The 16151-nt window shown below is 35.7% G+C and overlaps 1 protein-coding gene across 9 annotated transcripts in view; it reads right to left on the reverse strand.

Moving 5' to 3' along the window:
- Positions 1–16151, reverse strand: part of LOC107224541 (poly(rC)-binding protein 3) — a 121354-nt gene that overhangs the window by 71890 nt on the left and 33313 nt on the right. For 6 of the 9 annotated variants that reach the window (XR_006904061.1, XM_046738366.1, XM_046738364.1 and 3 more), the window contains exon 1: positions 10283–10572. The exons of 1 other annotated variant lie outside the window; for it this stretch is intronic. The gene's annotated coding sequence lies outside the window, so the exon portion shown is untranslated. Of the gene's footprint in view, positions 1–10282; positions 10573–16151 lie in introns of those variants that run through there. 2 more of the 9 variants (XM_046738365.1, XM_046738355.1) reach the window with 1 other exon arrangement.

Genomic DNA, 16151 nt, shown 5'->3' on the forward strand with positions numbered 1-16151 from the left:
AAAAAAATGAATAAAAACTCAAACTAGACCGAATTTTCGATGAAACTCTCACCCTATTTGGAACGTTTCGTGCTATTATGTGACATTTACATCCGGCAGACGTGCGTCAATATTCGTTCAGCAAGCGCTGCAGCGTATATATAAATAAACATATATATAGGTATATATACGAGATATGTATACGTCGGCATCACACACATTCAGACGCATGGATACAGTCCGCGCATATATCAGAGAAACTGGGTCAGCATGCCCGGCACTAAGGTGAAAATTACGCTCCAAATTTTCACAGAATTAAATTAAACTTCGAGATCATCAATCTTGTTGAAACAATCGCGGGCTAAGAATCAGACGATACAAGCGTTAATTAACGCTTTCGGCGCGATGGGTGAAAAGTTGATTCGATTTTTACCGAGACATTGAATTTCGAAAGAATATATGGGGAAACGATTTAAAGTTGTATTTAAAAAAGTAACGACACGTTTTGACTTTTCCTGGTTTTTTTTTTTTTTTTTTTTTTACCCCAGTAGTTTGTTCTATTTTTACCGAGGCATTGAATTTCGAAAGGATATATGGAGAAACGATTCAATATTGTATTTAAAATGGTAAAAAAAAAAATTTTCGAATTTTTCCAGGTTTTTTCTCCAATTTCAAAACTCCGCGGATCGTCGTTTAATTGTTTACGGGAATTATCTTTTCGGAAAACAATGCTATGGAAACTTCGTTCGATTATCGTGGAAGCTCAAAGCTCTGATTCTCCCATTCTCACCGTTCGATCCTGACTCTCCCTAAAAAGCTGCGAAGCGGCGCCGCCGAATGGAATTAATTATCACACCTCGTTCGCGCTCCCCTTGGTAATATTAGATCGGCTCTGCCGGCTTCTGCCAAAACCTCGATTCAACACTCGAAAATTCACGATTCTACTCGCCCGTCGCAGATTCGTGCAACGTTCGTTTCCTCGAGACTTGGAAATAATATGTGCGAAGTAGATTTGCGCGATTTCTCAAGGAAGACTGTGAAAAGCAAAAGTGGCTCTGCTATGTTTCGAAGTTTCGATATCTTTTGCAACGTTTTTATTTCCTGCCGAATTCTTACGTCAAATTTCACCGTCTCAAATTAGGAACGCAAAAATTCCGAACATACCTTTCATTGCAATTACGTATTTGATCAAAATAAAGCTCAATCGAATGTATTTGCTAATCAGATGGAACAGATTCAACCGAACGCTTCGCTGTTTGACGAACGAAATAATCGCTGGATTTCCACCATTCTGTATAGCAAATGATCCGCTTTTTTTTTTCAATTCAATGCTCTGCAAATCTCGAATAAATATCTAGCTAATCAGTACCTCGATTAATTAGCATTGTTTGAGATAACTATTAAATCGAAATGTTGCGAAAAAAAAGTCCAATTTTCGGTGATTGATAAGCTGAAAATGATCCAATCAATCGTCACACTTTTGTGTAATGACTAATTCCTGTTTACTGTGTGAATTTTTTTTTTTTCTTCTTTTTTTTGTTTTCTTTTTCTGCGCATAGAATCAGATTCGTGCAATCGAATCTCTAGTTATAGAAAAATAACCGCTCATCCGATTTTAAATTTAATGCCAACGCAACGAAAATTCCAGAGCAGAGGCGTATAAATATAGCTTATACTGTATGCAAATAATCAAAAGCACGTTGTATAATAATAACTTTCTCTCTGTCTCCCTCTCTCTCTCTCTCTCCAAATTGCGGAGCTGCAAGTTATCTCGTTGCATTGCGTTGTTGTCCGGCATAGATATATGCGCGGAGTTGTACTTACAGATATTCCTACAAATCATACACGTGTCTCTGTTCTTCTGCAAATGAAGAGGTAAATGAAGAAAAAGGAAGGAGAATGAAGAAAAAAGCACGACAGACCTCGACCTCCAGCTGCGCCAGACTGAAGCTCCTCTCATTCTCGTCTCTTTGCTCCTTGTGACGCACGTTATACGCGTAACGTAAATTCGCAGCCTCTTAGCAAGCCTATTTTCGTGCAATTAGCTCTACGATAACAATATCAGTCATTGGGTACAACAGATGTATATGAAAATTTCGATATAAAGAGAGAAACAGTTTTGCAGAAGAATAACGTTTTTATCCATCTAATCGGTAGGGTGTAAAAATTTTTTTCACTTTCATTCAGACATTTAAAGACAAGAAATTTGACGTTTGTAAACCACGAATTCTCAAGGATTGTAACAAGTCTGAAAATATCTGGATTATATAGTCTTATTAACTCCGACGTTATTTCTGATTTTTCATGTTATTCTAAGGTATTTAATAGAGATTTTATAAAAAGTTTTCAGACGTACGAATTGAGTTTTATAAAAATTCTGTTATAAGTATGAAAAAAATTTCTGAAATATTTTTAACACGTATGATCGACGTCGTAGATAAATTTTCAAGATATTTTTGCGAGAAATTTTAGAATCAATTTTTTGATTACATCATGTCGGAACTTTATGTAAAATCTCTGTCGAATATCGACTGTAGGTGTTCAAATTACCAAAATACAATCAGATGCAATCTAAATTCAACAAATACTCGTTTAAAAATTGTGAGGAATATTTTTTCAGTTATGTCATTCTATATTACAGGAAAAATTTTGCAAACGCTACAGTAATAGACACAATAGTCAGAGAAATCACATTAATCTGCTATTATTTACTAGAAAAGTATATAATTTGTCAGATTTTCAAGAACAATAGATTATTTTATTCGTTTCTGAATTCCCGACGATTTGTCTGAAACAGATTTTTTCTTGAGCTCGTCAATCGATATAGAAAAAATCTGGTATGTAGAATCATTTTAATTTACAGACAAGAATCTTGTGATTTAGCACTAAATTCATTATATTGTTACCGAGAATGCTTCTGTGAAGTTAACAACTTGTTTTGCATGAGTCAATTATGTCTAAAATTCAGCGTTACAAAATCTTATCTTGAATGTATTTATATTTAAGGTGAGTATTTGTATTAATATTTACAATAATATATATTTAAGGATGATACGGGGTGTACAGTCAGGTGAAAAAAGTGTTGAATCGTAAACTGGTTGAAACAGAGCGTTAAATAGTATCGGTGAGGTTAAGCTAGGATCATTCGACTATAAAAGTTTCAGTGATCAGGGAGAAAATGTTAAAACACTGAAATTGAAGCACAAATTTATTGTTATTTCAACTACATCATAGAACTCTCACTGTTATACTATTTTTTTTTTTTTTTTTTTTTTTTTTTTATCAAAAAAATCATATCACAATTTTAATTCAGTTTTGCAACGTTTTTATCTGGATCACGCAGTTTTCTCCAATCAGATTCACCTCGATCATCTTCGCTCGTTCTCTTTAGCGTTTGGTTCGTAGTATTTTTTATTTGACCAATACTCGTTAAATCTCTGTATCGTCACGTTTTTGTTTCGACTAATATTTTCATCCGACTGTACGTCCGATGCGGAAAGTTTGATGGTCAGATCGTCGGATTGGCGAGAGGCGTTGACCGGGGAGTCAAACCCGGGGGGCGTAAATCCGTTATCACCGTCACTCGGTCGTGTAAATCGCTGTAACTAGTTACGCGTGTGTGTGCCTTCGTTTTCACACATCCGTAGGCGTGTGTTCGGATCACGTAATGCAGGTAGAAGCGTCAGAAACACGAACGCGGAAATGCGTTTGCCTGCAGAAGGGCTGATATGACCGCAAGTTCAACCGCTGCCGTCAAAGCTTTCGTGTCACGTCCGAATGGCGAAATTTTTTTGCTTTCGACCAGCTGAGTTAGTATTTAAACCGTCATTTTAGTGCTTGGAAAAAATATGTACACACTGAGATTAGTTTCATTTTTGTACAGTTACTAGAAAATTCTATCGGTAAAAGAATAGGTTTCGTAGGAGTGACGGTTCGAATATTTTTTAAATTAGTGTGATTATAGGTGTCACGCTGAGAGAAATTTGTAGTTCCGATTGCCGCTCAGTCCTTAAATATTTTCATTTTTTACCACAATCGGAAAATATAGTTCTAGGTACGAAATGAAAATTAGTTTTATCCGTTACTATTCTGTCTCATTACCATCGTTGTTACTAGATTTTCTTGTATCTGTTGCGAAAATTTAATGATGTGCAGCTATAAATTGACGTTAAAGTCTTATTTAATTAAAAAAGTAGAGTAAACCGAAGAAACTGATTTTGCGTTGCGATTACCAAAAAAGGATCGACGATAGCGCAAAATGGTTACGCGTACCTCGTTTTTCGTAATTCCAATAATATTCGAACAGTTTTTTTAACGATACCTGTTTCACTAAATTTTTCTAGTTACTATAACGGATAAAATGTTTTTCAGTGCAATATCGCGTTTTCTGATTACTGTTACGGTGAGTCTGTTTTTTTAAGTTAACTGCATATTTTCGATTAAATGACGAGGTCTCAGCATCGATTGTTTAATCATCCGCCAACATCGAATTGTCGCGTTAGTTACAAAAAGATATTGCACGATTTTATACAATAAGGCTGTCATTTCGCTTTTATCCTGTGCGTAATCTTGTGTAATTTCGACTCAATTAGTTCAATAAATTGTGGTCGTTATTAGTATTTTCACGATAATCAAACGTGATATATTGTTTTATAACAAACTGAAATCATCTGTCGATTCCTATTCTCAATTACGCCAATTTTTCTTCGAATAAAGAAAACAAACTGTGATAGTTGCACCGATTAATAGAAGAAATCGAATTACAAATTCGTGATACGAAATGATGTATCTTCGACGTGAGACAGATTGACGAAAGATCGAGAATTGTAAACCGTGGTGAAAGAAGATTGATTGTGTAGTAAGTTTTTAATTCAAAATATATGGTCCTTTGTTCAAACAAAAATTCTTGCAGCTACAGAATAAATTGTCGGACCCTTGATCTTTGACAGTTTAATGAAGTGCGTATCTGCATACATATCGGGGTGTTTCAGAAAAAAGTAATCTGCGATTTTTGACAATGGCACACCGTAAGAAGTTTGTTTAGGTTAAGAGAAAGATTCTGTCAAAAAAATAAGCGCTCATATGATTTTTCACTTTTCTACATTTTTTTTATATTTACGAATAATTTTTTATATCATTGCTTACATCAATCATAACATCAATTCACGTCACAAAGAAGACCCACACTTGTAATATCAAGTCTTCGGTTGATGTTTGAGAATTGTATCCGACGAATTTTCCATCATTAATTCAATCCCTTAAAATGGTTATAATTTAATGTATACATTTAGTTTAGTAGAACAAGATTCCCGGTTGATATGTTGTTGTGTTATGGATCGTGATCCTTGGTCTGAATATAAATATCAGGAAGGAAATAATAACTCAAGTGCTACAACGCGTTTGTTCACAAATTCAGAAAATTTTGAAAAATAGTGGAAAATCAAAGGAGCGCGATCTTCCGCATAACGTACAATGCTCATTTTTTCACAGAATCTTTCTTTAAACTCAAACAAGCTTCTTAGAGAGAAAATCGTAATTTATTTTTTTCTCAAATGCCCTCATACACATACACACATATACCATCTACACTACACAATACACTGACATACTCACTGCATTGCAATGTCCGTCACATGGATATCGGATGCCAATACGGCATGCTAACGAAGCCGTTGACATATTTCCCGTTCCGCAGACCTCGAATAAATATTGAGTTTTTTTTATTTTTTTTATTGGCTCCCTATTCTCGTCGTTTTTACTTGATACGAATAAATCGATAAAATATATTTTTATGCATATTATTTCCTTGTATTTCCGTTTCTGTTTATCCCTCTGAATGAACCAATGAATAAATGAAACCATAAAAAAAAGACAAGGAAAGTTTAGGCAAACTTCGACGCAAATAAGAAGGTGTCAGAAAAACGGAGGGAAAATTATGTAGGCAGGTGGACGTAGGAGTCAGTTTCACCTTTGCCGGGGTCTGTTTAATTATTCACCTGAGCTTCTCTTCGAAACGTTTCAAACACATTCGCAGATAACCCTTGGCGAGTCGACGAATCCGCTGGAGCGGATAAAAGGAAAGAAGAAGTAGGTGTAAATACGAAGAGAAGGAAAAGAAAGAAAAAAAAAAACTTATCGCAAAAAGTAAAAGGAAGAAATAAAAGAAACGAAAACGCGGAACGAAATGGGAATAAAAGAGGGAAATAAAACGAGGAAATTTCTTATCAGAGACTGGGAAACACCCCGTTTCACCTTATCTGCTATACCTGTATCTACGAATGTATACAAACCTGGATACACGTATATTCTACATCCAGTCACGCATCTCCGAGCAAAGCGAATATTTGCCGCACGACTGCTGTCTGCGCGTTTTATCTGTATACACGTATACTTGAAAAATCATTGAATGATCGCAATAGCAAGATGAGAGAAACTGAGAGAGCAGAAATTCCAAGAGAAACGGAAAGCGCAAATTATTGCCGAACGATACAGCCGCGGTTAAAAGAATAATATCGGACCATGCGATCGAAGCAGAAACATTGTCATTGCGAAATAAAAAATGTAAGCACTGTTGAATCGTATTTTGAAATATTTTCGAGTGGTTAAAGATTGTCTTTAATTTATACAATTTTTCGCAGATGTCATTTTAATGTTAGAAAATTACGAACAAATTTATACAGATATACGTAAAGATGCACAGTTCGTTTATTAATTTTACGTCGATCGAGAAATATTTTTTGTTTCAAACCGGACATGTAAGCAGTAAAATTTTCCCAAACTCTGTACGGAACGAAATTTTTTCTGTACGAGATTTATATGAAGGAAGTAAAACTTGCACGAGTTTGACTAAAAATAGGTTGGATTTGTTGCAAAACTTCAAATAAAACAAGTTCAATTTGTTCGAGCTTGATAATAAGTAGACAAAATTTGCACGACCCTGAAATAAAACAAGCAAACTTCGCGGTAACTTGACTCGAAGTAAATTAAATTCCGATGAACTTTACGCGAAACGAGTTAAATTTGCATTGTGATCGTTACAGCTGAGAACGAGCAAACTTTTCTCGAAACAAGAAAATCTTGCGCAAACCTTACCGGAGTCGAGGAGTCAATTTTACACAAAACTTGAAAAACTCGGATTTCATGGCAAAAAAATTAATTAACTGAATAATTTGTCGTACTGTTTTATCAACGATAAATTTTTTCACGCGCCATTATACTTTCGGCGATACAAGAACGGTTCGTTCAGCGTCAATATAATTAACACCATAGCGATAATGGAAATTAATTTATCGCGAATCGTTAAAAAAAAGAAAAAAATCGAATATCTTGCAAGACCGTTTCATACAAATACCGAATTTGCGAATGCAATCGGTTATTAAATCCGAGCCACACCTCGACTAAATTTTGACTTGTACAATTCGAACCAATATCAAAAATTTGATTCAATTCGAAGAGAGGTCGAATAACTTTTCTAAAAAAAAAAAAAGCACCGACACCAATTTATTTAACTACAAATTTATGTGTAGTGGATAAATTTTCCAGTGAGTTTATGTACGACTGAATTTCAGTTGCTTACCAGCAATTCTTTTTTCTCGGTTGTCAAAACCTTGACACGGTACTTTTCGTCTGCATAATTCAATACGCGTCAAAAAAGCAAGAGAGAGATAGAGAGAGAGAGAGAGAGATAGAGAATGCTTTTCTCTTTATCCTTGTAAAGTGTCCGCGGAAATAATTTACATATTGAATAATAATCCGAGCAGTGGTCCATGCAGCTACCCTCTTCACTGTGCGTTTAAAATGCTGGAATGTTTACTAGAGACAGGGATTCCAATCCCACGTATGGAATAAGGATGAACAACAGAGAAGAATAAAAACAATCTCACTGGTACGAAATTCAAGTGAATTTAAATAAAAATTTGAAATACGGTAAGAATTGGAAAAAAAAAAAAAAAAAAAATGAGCTGGCAACGAAAAATGGGATGCAAAGTTTTTTTTTTTTTTTTGGTTGATGTACTGACTTTTACTCTCATATTTTTCCCTTCCTTTTTGCCATCTCTTCGATTTTTGATAACTGAATTTTTTATCTTCACTTTTCGTCGCGTATATAATAATGTTACCCACTTCCGCTAATTAATAAGATATGTAAAACCAATTTCGACATGATGAAGGAAGGTATCAATTAATTATTGTCATAGAGTAACTCATGTCCAGTAAATTTTTTGAACACTTGTTATTGCGAACACTTTTATCACGTTTGATCGGCAGTAACTGATTTGATGTAATTGTTAACGATGATTAATTAACTCATAGTAGCCTTTTTTTCCTGGATTTTCCCTGAAATTTAATGTAGTTTAATAAAATATATAAGGCGAACAAAATATCTGTAAAATATTCATTCTTATGCGAAGAATTTTCAGTTCTCAAAAGTATTGTACTGCAAAAATATTTCCCAGCGCGAAGAAAATAAACAGTACGCAAGTTTGAAGCTGGTAAACAACATGTAGGATTGAAGTTAGTAACGTTATTGCAACGATGCATTTCTATGAAAATAATCGTTATTTCACAACTTGGAATTAATCTGGAATTCAGATTGAGTGAAAATTGTTTCTTCGAGCCGTTAAGAGATCAGAAATGTATCAGAAGTGAATTTGAGATGCGTGCGAAATAACGAGAATCAACGACATGTTGAAGTTAGTAACGTTAACAGTAACGAATAATCTTGAGGAAGAACCGTAAAATTTCGCGAGTTTAGAATTGTTCGAAATTGCGCAAATCATAATAAAACAAGACGCACTTATATTTTGAAATCCAAGTTTCTGCAATGGAATTGAAAATTGCGAACAACTTCAACCTTGTGAATCAACGCTTACGGATGACTGTTCGAAGAAAACCGTTCCGACAACGAGAAATTATGATTCTTTTTATTTGACTTGAAGAGGTATCCAGTTTTTGGACAAATTTAGAGTAATACTCTACAACTATTGGCTGTATAACATATGTGTTGTAAATTGCGAAATGAAATGCGAATCATGAATAAATCATTTCATAAAATGTTATCCACGAAGAAAAATTATTAATAACGATATGCCCGATCAGTTTTCAATCGATGCGATTTGCATTATATGTTAGAAAATTAATCAAATTCAAGATTGGTTTTTTATGGCAGAGTTCGCAATCAGAAGAGAGTTTTTCTGCTGTTTTTAGCTGAGTATTGTGGCGGGAAAATTTCGTCAAAGAACGCCACTGTACAATTCGTGCTAGAACAACATCCTGCTTTCAAAATCTTTTCACTTTCGTAATCACATCTAATTACAAATGATTTCTACATATGCAGTGCGATTATCAGGATTAAATTCAATAATCGAAAAAATTAAAACAAGTTTTGAAAATCAGATGAAATGATTGTTTTTTCAAATTTAATAAATTCACTGAAAATTGTATTATATTCACAGAGTTTTGAAACTGTTTTTCTTTTCCCATAAACGTGAGCGGATTCTTTTTTTTTTCAAAATCGGTAATAAAATATCTCCCAATCCATACGCTGATTGAGAAAAGGAAGCAAATACACCAAACTATACTATAATGTAACAATTACGTCTGAGATTATCACTAATTTGTTATTCTTTATTCAGTTTAATCAAAACACTCAGGGAAAAAGATTGTAAAACTTGAATCGAATCAAAGCGAAATTTTTTCTTGAATCGATCAAACTTCTTCGGATTAACTTTGTTTTTCTGTTTAAAAAAGATATTCCGTCAGAAATCGATAGATCAATGATCGATCCACGCAATATATCCGAAGTGCTGCTTCTTTCGTGCCAAAATCGTGAATTGTTGAAACGAGTGGTCGGTAAAAAATGGCTACGAATTTGAATGATCGAAAGAAAGTTAGATAAAAAATTCGAAACGCGTGACCTTTCGAATCGAGATTAACATCGAGAAAACTTTGTCAAACAAGATTTATCTCCGCAGTGAGGACGCGACGGTCCAAAGCATAAATCGTGAGTGTATAAATCGCGGTTCCCGCGATATCACAACGATCCCAACACCCAGAGCCCGAAAGGTTTGGGAGACTTGGAAATCCAGTCGTGTCACAATTACTCGCGTGAAGCGTTAGGCGAAAGCTCGTCCGGTGAGAAAGCTTTGGCGTCACTCGCTGCTTTACGTTATCCGAAAGTTTATTAACATCGAATTGCGTGTGATAAAATGTCGCCAGGCGAACTCCGGGTGTATGATGGATAAACAAGATTCGTGTATGATGGATCTGCAGATGCACGCACTGCACGTATGACTTAACAACTCACGAGGGAATCGAATGTAGCAGTAAGACTTGCCGTCGGTCAGGATGATCCAGAGAGGACGGGTTCTTCGCCGGCACTGATCGTGAGTCTGTAGTCGGTTCGTCGCGTGCAGGTGGATCGGGTGACGGATGCGGATGCGGATGCGGATGCGGGGAAACCGGACCGTTTTTCGCTCGGCTAATGCGGCGGCGGCGGCGGCTACGGCGGCAAAAGCTCGGCTGCAGGGCGGACAGAGAACAGGTAGAGAGGCAGGTCTGGACCTGGATTATGGTACGTGGTGCAGCGGGGCCGGGGGCTGGCGCGACACTGTCCTCGGCGTGCTTGCGACGCCCGCCCCGCGCACCCCCGACGCGCAACGACACCCCCACCCCACCCCCGAAAGCTCCTGACGGAGGACGGAGGACGGAGTCGCGTTGCGTTCCTAAACCGACCTACACTGGGCGAACGAGTCGAACATTTACAGAGATTTTATAGTTCCGGTTACCGCTCGGTCCTTGACTATTTTCATTTTTTACCACAATCGAAAAGTACATGTCTTAGGTACAAAATGAAAATTGATTTTCTAGCCTTTACCGGAAAGTCTAGTATCCGTTGCTATTCCTTCTCGTTGCGATCACTGTTGCTATATTTTCTTGCAACTGTTGCGAAAATTCAATGCGCGTGCAACTATGAATTGACGTTAAAGCCTTGTTCAACTAAAAAGGTGGAATAAACCGAAGAAACTGATTTTGCGTTGCGATTATCAAAAAAGGATCGACGATAGCGCAAAATGGTTACGCGTAGCTCGTTTTTCCCGATTCCAGCAATATTCAAGCAGTTTTTTTTTTAACGATAACTTTTTTACTGAATTTTTCTAGTTAGTATAACAAATGAACTTTTTCTCAGTGCCGCTTCTCTGCTTTCAGAGGAAGGAGGAACCTGCTGCAATCGCCCCGAAAATGAAAAGTCGAGTTTCCAGCGGATTTCGACGTTTCGGATGGACGTCTGTACGCGTCAGATCAATTTTTTTGTCCCGCGATATCTCGAGAACGAGTTATTGGATTTTTATTACTCTGACGGCGATAGACGCGATATTTTCAAACTTGGGACTGATTTGATTTTGGATCAGGTCGGTTCGGTACTTTTCAAATTATTTGAATAAATTATGGTGTCTTGAGAAGGGATGAAAGGATTCGAATGAAAATTGATACCGTAAGGGTCGCTGATCACGAATCTGAAGTAGGATTACCAAAATCTTAAATTCAAACATTTCTATTCTAATGAGAATTGGTATTTCAAGGTTTTCCGGATCGCCGATCACGAATTTCACTTTTGGATTCCAAAGTTCGAACGAGATAACGATTTTGCTGTTCTTGTTGTCCATGTTACCATTATTTCAGCTCGAAACGAGTTTAAAGACGGGAAGCTTACAGGTTGGCTATGGTCAGCTGAAGCCCACTTGTTCTAATACAGATGTATATATGAAATAAATTTTTTCTTCTACAGGATGTGGAGAGCTGCATAAAGTAGACGGAGGAAAAACCTTACTGTATATAATAAAGAATATTTAACTTGCAATCGATCCCTTCGTATTATTTTACGAATGCTAGGTGAATCAGGTTGAAAAACAATTTTCACTGAGATAGGTGGTCTGGTAAAAATATCTGAATTCTAAGCAGAAGCTATATCGACGATAAGTACATCTGTGCGCTTGTAAATCATACAAAATCCAGCGTAGAAAATAATCTAATGAACCATATAAAATACTCAATCAATTATACGAATAGTCAAAACTACTCCTATATAACTCGTCGAAACGGATTGATTCGAAACAAATATTTGATTGCATTTCGTACTTTATTTTTATGCTCATTCAAATCAGCACGTAATCGGTGTTACGTTACTTTTTTTTTAAACTCGGGTTTTTCCTGGTGAAAATGAGAACACGTATCGAAGAAATATTCCTAATTGCGAAGAAGCCTGGAAGAATTTATTAAAACAAGACGGATTAAGATCAAGAAAAAAGATATTAATTCATTTGCATCCTGGATTTATTTCTTTCCACCTCTTGGCCAATTTGAAATACGTAATCAGCAAGGCGATCAATTTATCTCAGGTATTTGAATATTTATTCGACTACTTTACATTCATACACATTCAGTCGCTCCGGAATTCTCATTTACCAGACAATATTGTGCCAGAGTAAAATAAACAGTGCAATGAAGCGAGTCAATGTGCTAATCGTATGAGGGAAGAAGACCGTGTCCTGCAGTCTCCTGTGGATTGCAACAGGTCCTGCCGCGCAAGCTCCGAATCCTGGAAACGCGGTTTGTTCGAGTTTTTTTTTCCCCCGCCGACAGATTCATGCCTGAATCCGTGAAGGCCGTTTTAAAAATTCTGAAATTTTTATTGCCATTCAAGTTTTTTGAAAGAATTATAGAGGAGATGCTTTCGCGAAGGTGAGGAAAAGCTGCAAGTGACATTGCGTAGATGACATACTTGCGGGACGACTTTGCGTAAGTAAATTGGATATCGATCGTAGGTTTTGTAATTTCGGGCACCGCGACTTCTCTTCCCGTCCCTCAAACCCACTTTCAGGGTAATAAAGCTCCCCGAAAAGTTCAATTTTCACGGATAAACCGGATAACTGTTTCGCTTCAATTTCAATCTCGTTTCTTGATTTTCGACGAAAATTTACCACGCGTACAATGTGCGACTGAAAAAGTGTGCTGAGGAGTTGACTTTAACAAGGCAAGAACGTTTTTTTCCTGAAAAAGTGTGAATATTTTTTTTCATCAGAAATTCTAAGAGCTTGACATTTTATCGTCATGCGAAAACATATTTGAAGAACATACATTTTCAGATTTTTGGTTTTTTAAATACGTGCATACCACTAGAAATTTGGCAGTATTATGAAATCGTTAATACGACTTATTATCTTCTCCAAATTGAAATATACCATGGATGTTGAGTAATCGTTTCGAAAGGAGTTTACGAAAGAAAGTGAAAATGCTGGTTCGCGTTTTGCATTGACGTTTTAAATTAGACGATTTCATTTATATCTATCATTAATATCGTCAATAATTTCACTTTATTTTCATAAAGTAGACAAATCCGCAGATCGATTGAACAGGTTAACTGTAAATTGTACAGTAGAATCTACACATCACAAAAGATCTGTTTCCATTCCATTATACAACAATATTCTATTATGCAGTAACGAATCTAATACGACGATACGATTCATGAAATTTTAAATCGTTTTTTTTTTTTTTTTTGTTAAAATAATTAGAGCGTAGATCAATATAAAATAGTAAAATCCATTTCTTTGCCAAATTGGTGATAAAAATGTACGTACAGACTTTGATTCTTTCAAAATCGATGCGGTAATTTTTTAAAAACATCGTGCAAAAAAATAAAATGTACGAAAAATGATAAAAATCGTATAAATAAAAGGCTTGAAAAGCCTATCATCGTGACTGAAGAAAAGTCGCAAATAACAGAAAGTAACAAAAATTATAGAAGTGCTTCGACGTCGAGTTCGAAAATTCGAAAAAAACATAAATTTAGCTTCCAAACGAAACACCCTGTTATATACGTTGATTTTCCCTCATCATCTTTGATTCGCTTCACGATTTTTCAATTACTCAGGCCCACCTCAAAATCAACCTTTTTTAAAAAATCTGAAATATCTAATTTTCCACTACGATCATTTTGATAAACGTCTCGTGGCGGAAAGAATTTTCTTCTATTTCTTTCAGCACTTTTAACATATTGAACAAACAAAATATCACGTTTCAACGTTCCGGAAATTTTCAAAAAAATGACAAAAAATTCTGTAGTTTTGAGTCAAAAGATTCAGAACCAAGCACAGAATTGTTGGTTGTTTTTTCAGAATTTTCTGAAATTTGAAACGTGATGTTTTATTTGTTTAAAATGTTCGAAATGCAAAAAAAAAAAAAAAAAAAATTACTCCACCATGAAACGGCTCTCGGATCTATCGGGATAAAAAATAAGATATTTGAGAATTTTTCACGGTTTTTAAAAAGGGGGTATTTTGAGACGAGATTAAATAATCACAGAAAAATTGACGCTTCGAGGCGGAAAATCTGAAAAAAAAATTCAGTAGTACTTTTTTCAGATCGGGGACACTTGCGAAAAAGGTTTGAAGCTAATCAAAATTGATGAGGGGAAAATCATGGGTCGAGTTGACATGGAAAGAGCCCGATGCACATCCGTGAGCGTAACGAATGAAAGGTTAATTAGGTGAAAAAGTGAAAGCGAGTTCCTTCTCGGCAGGCAGGCAGGCACTTTGTTCGTGTACCTTCTACGAGACCTCGGAGACAATGGATCGACGCTTCGCGAAGCTCGGTAAGAAGAAACAAGCCTGCTGCTGCAAGTCTTAAGATCCCGTAATTAGTGACTCGCGAATCTGCTCGGCGACGAGGCAACCTAAACCACCGAGCTTTTTCTAGTGAAACAATGTTTAATTATCGCGAAAAGTTAGCCGCGATCCTTGAATATTGGCAATTCCTTCTAGCAGCTACTCGTAATTTTGCTTTTTCTTTTTCCATTCAATAATTTCATTCTACCTTCATTATTTTCAATTAAACCTGCTTCATCAATCTGGTATTTAACAATACTTACTTCGATCAAAGCGTGTTTTGTCATTCTTCTGTCGTAGAGAACAGAAAAAAAAAGAAAAAGAATAATTAATAATTTAAATTGAATGAAAATCATTTGCTGGGATTTAATTTTTTTTATTAGATTTGGGTGTATGTATATTCGTGACTAAGGATTCGAGTTCTACTTAAGTATTTTATTTTCCAGTGTTATTGAGTCAGTATTTTTAATTAGTTTAATGGAAGCTGCATTTTAATTTTGAAAACTAACACGTCCAGATCCACATTTAAATATGGAAGCCGTACATGATTTAGGAAAATTTCTATTGAACTACGAGTATTGATTATTTTCTTTTTTAATGTCAAAAAAAGTATTAAAAAATTCTGATGTTATACAAAATTTCGTCCGAATCAAACTTGTCTTACAGCACACTCATGAGAATCAACGAAAGATCTCATGCCCACTAACAACGAGAAATTTCACTCCAGAAGAATTTATTATTAATAAAAAAATATTTTTCACAGTATAAGATTTATGTTCGTATTAAAAAAAACTCTTCTGGCCTTATCAAACTCTTGGAATATTAATCACATTCTTGCTATATAATTCTAGGATCGATTTTAATTAACATACACCGGAAGTACCGGAGGAAAGGATGAACCTTTATAAGTTGTTCGGATTATGCATGCCGATGTTTTGCGACGGTGTTCTCATGTCATAACAACAGGGATTTCAAACACGATGAATTCATCGGCACAAAAGCGTAATACACGAAACAATCACTGCGCTGCATTTTATATGAAAATAATTTGTAAAAGAGAGAAAAAAATAATCTGCCAACTCTGATATCTGATATCTTATAACGCGTCAAGACACACGATCAATTTGCGACGATGAGAAACGATCGTGTAAAATGGTAAAATCGCTACTACACTTAAACTAGTTCGCGGAACACGGTAATTGGATTCGCAAAAGCTGTAGTTTAAAGTTTACGAGACTGCCGTTGTGGCTGCATGCACTAATTAGAGATTCCGTTTTCCTGTTTGTCATTTGAAAATGCACTCGCAGATTGACTTCAATTTCCATTTAATTTTAGTGTGGCGGCTGTTCGTAAATCGTTTTCATGCGAGAAAATATTTGACACCTTTAGTTTGATTGCAAATATTGTTGTTGCTGTTATTTGAAATATAATTTAAAAAAAAAAAAAAAACAACATTCTTTAAAAGATGACGACGAGATGACCTGTTCATACATCGATTGTGAATGAAAT

The sequence above is a fragment of the Neodiprion lecontei genome, chromosome 4 (assembly GCF_021901455.1).
Source record: "Neodiprion lecontei isolate iyNeoLeco1 chromosome 4, iyNeoLeco1.1, whole genome shotgun sequence".
Taxonomy (NCBI): domain Eukaryota; kingdom Metazoa; phylum Arthropoda; class Insecta; order Hymenoptera; family Diprionidae; genus Neodiprion; species Neodiprion lecontei.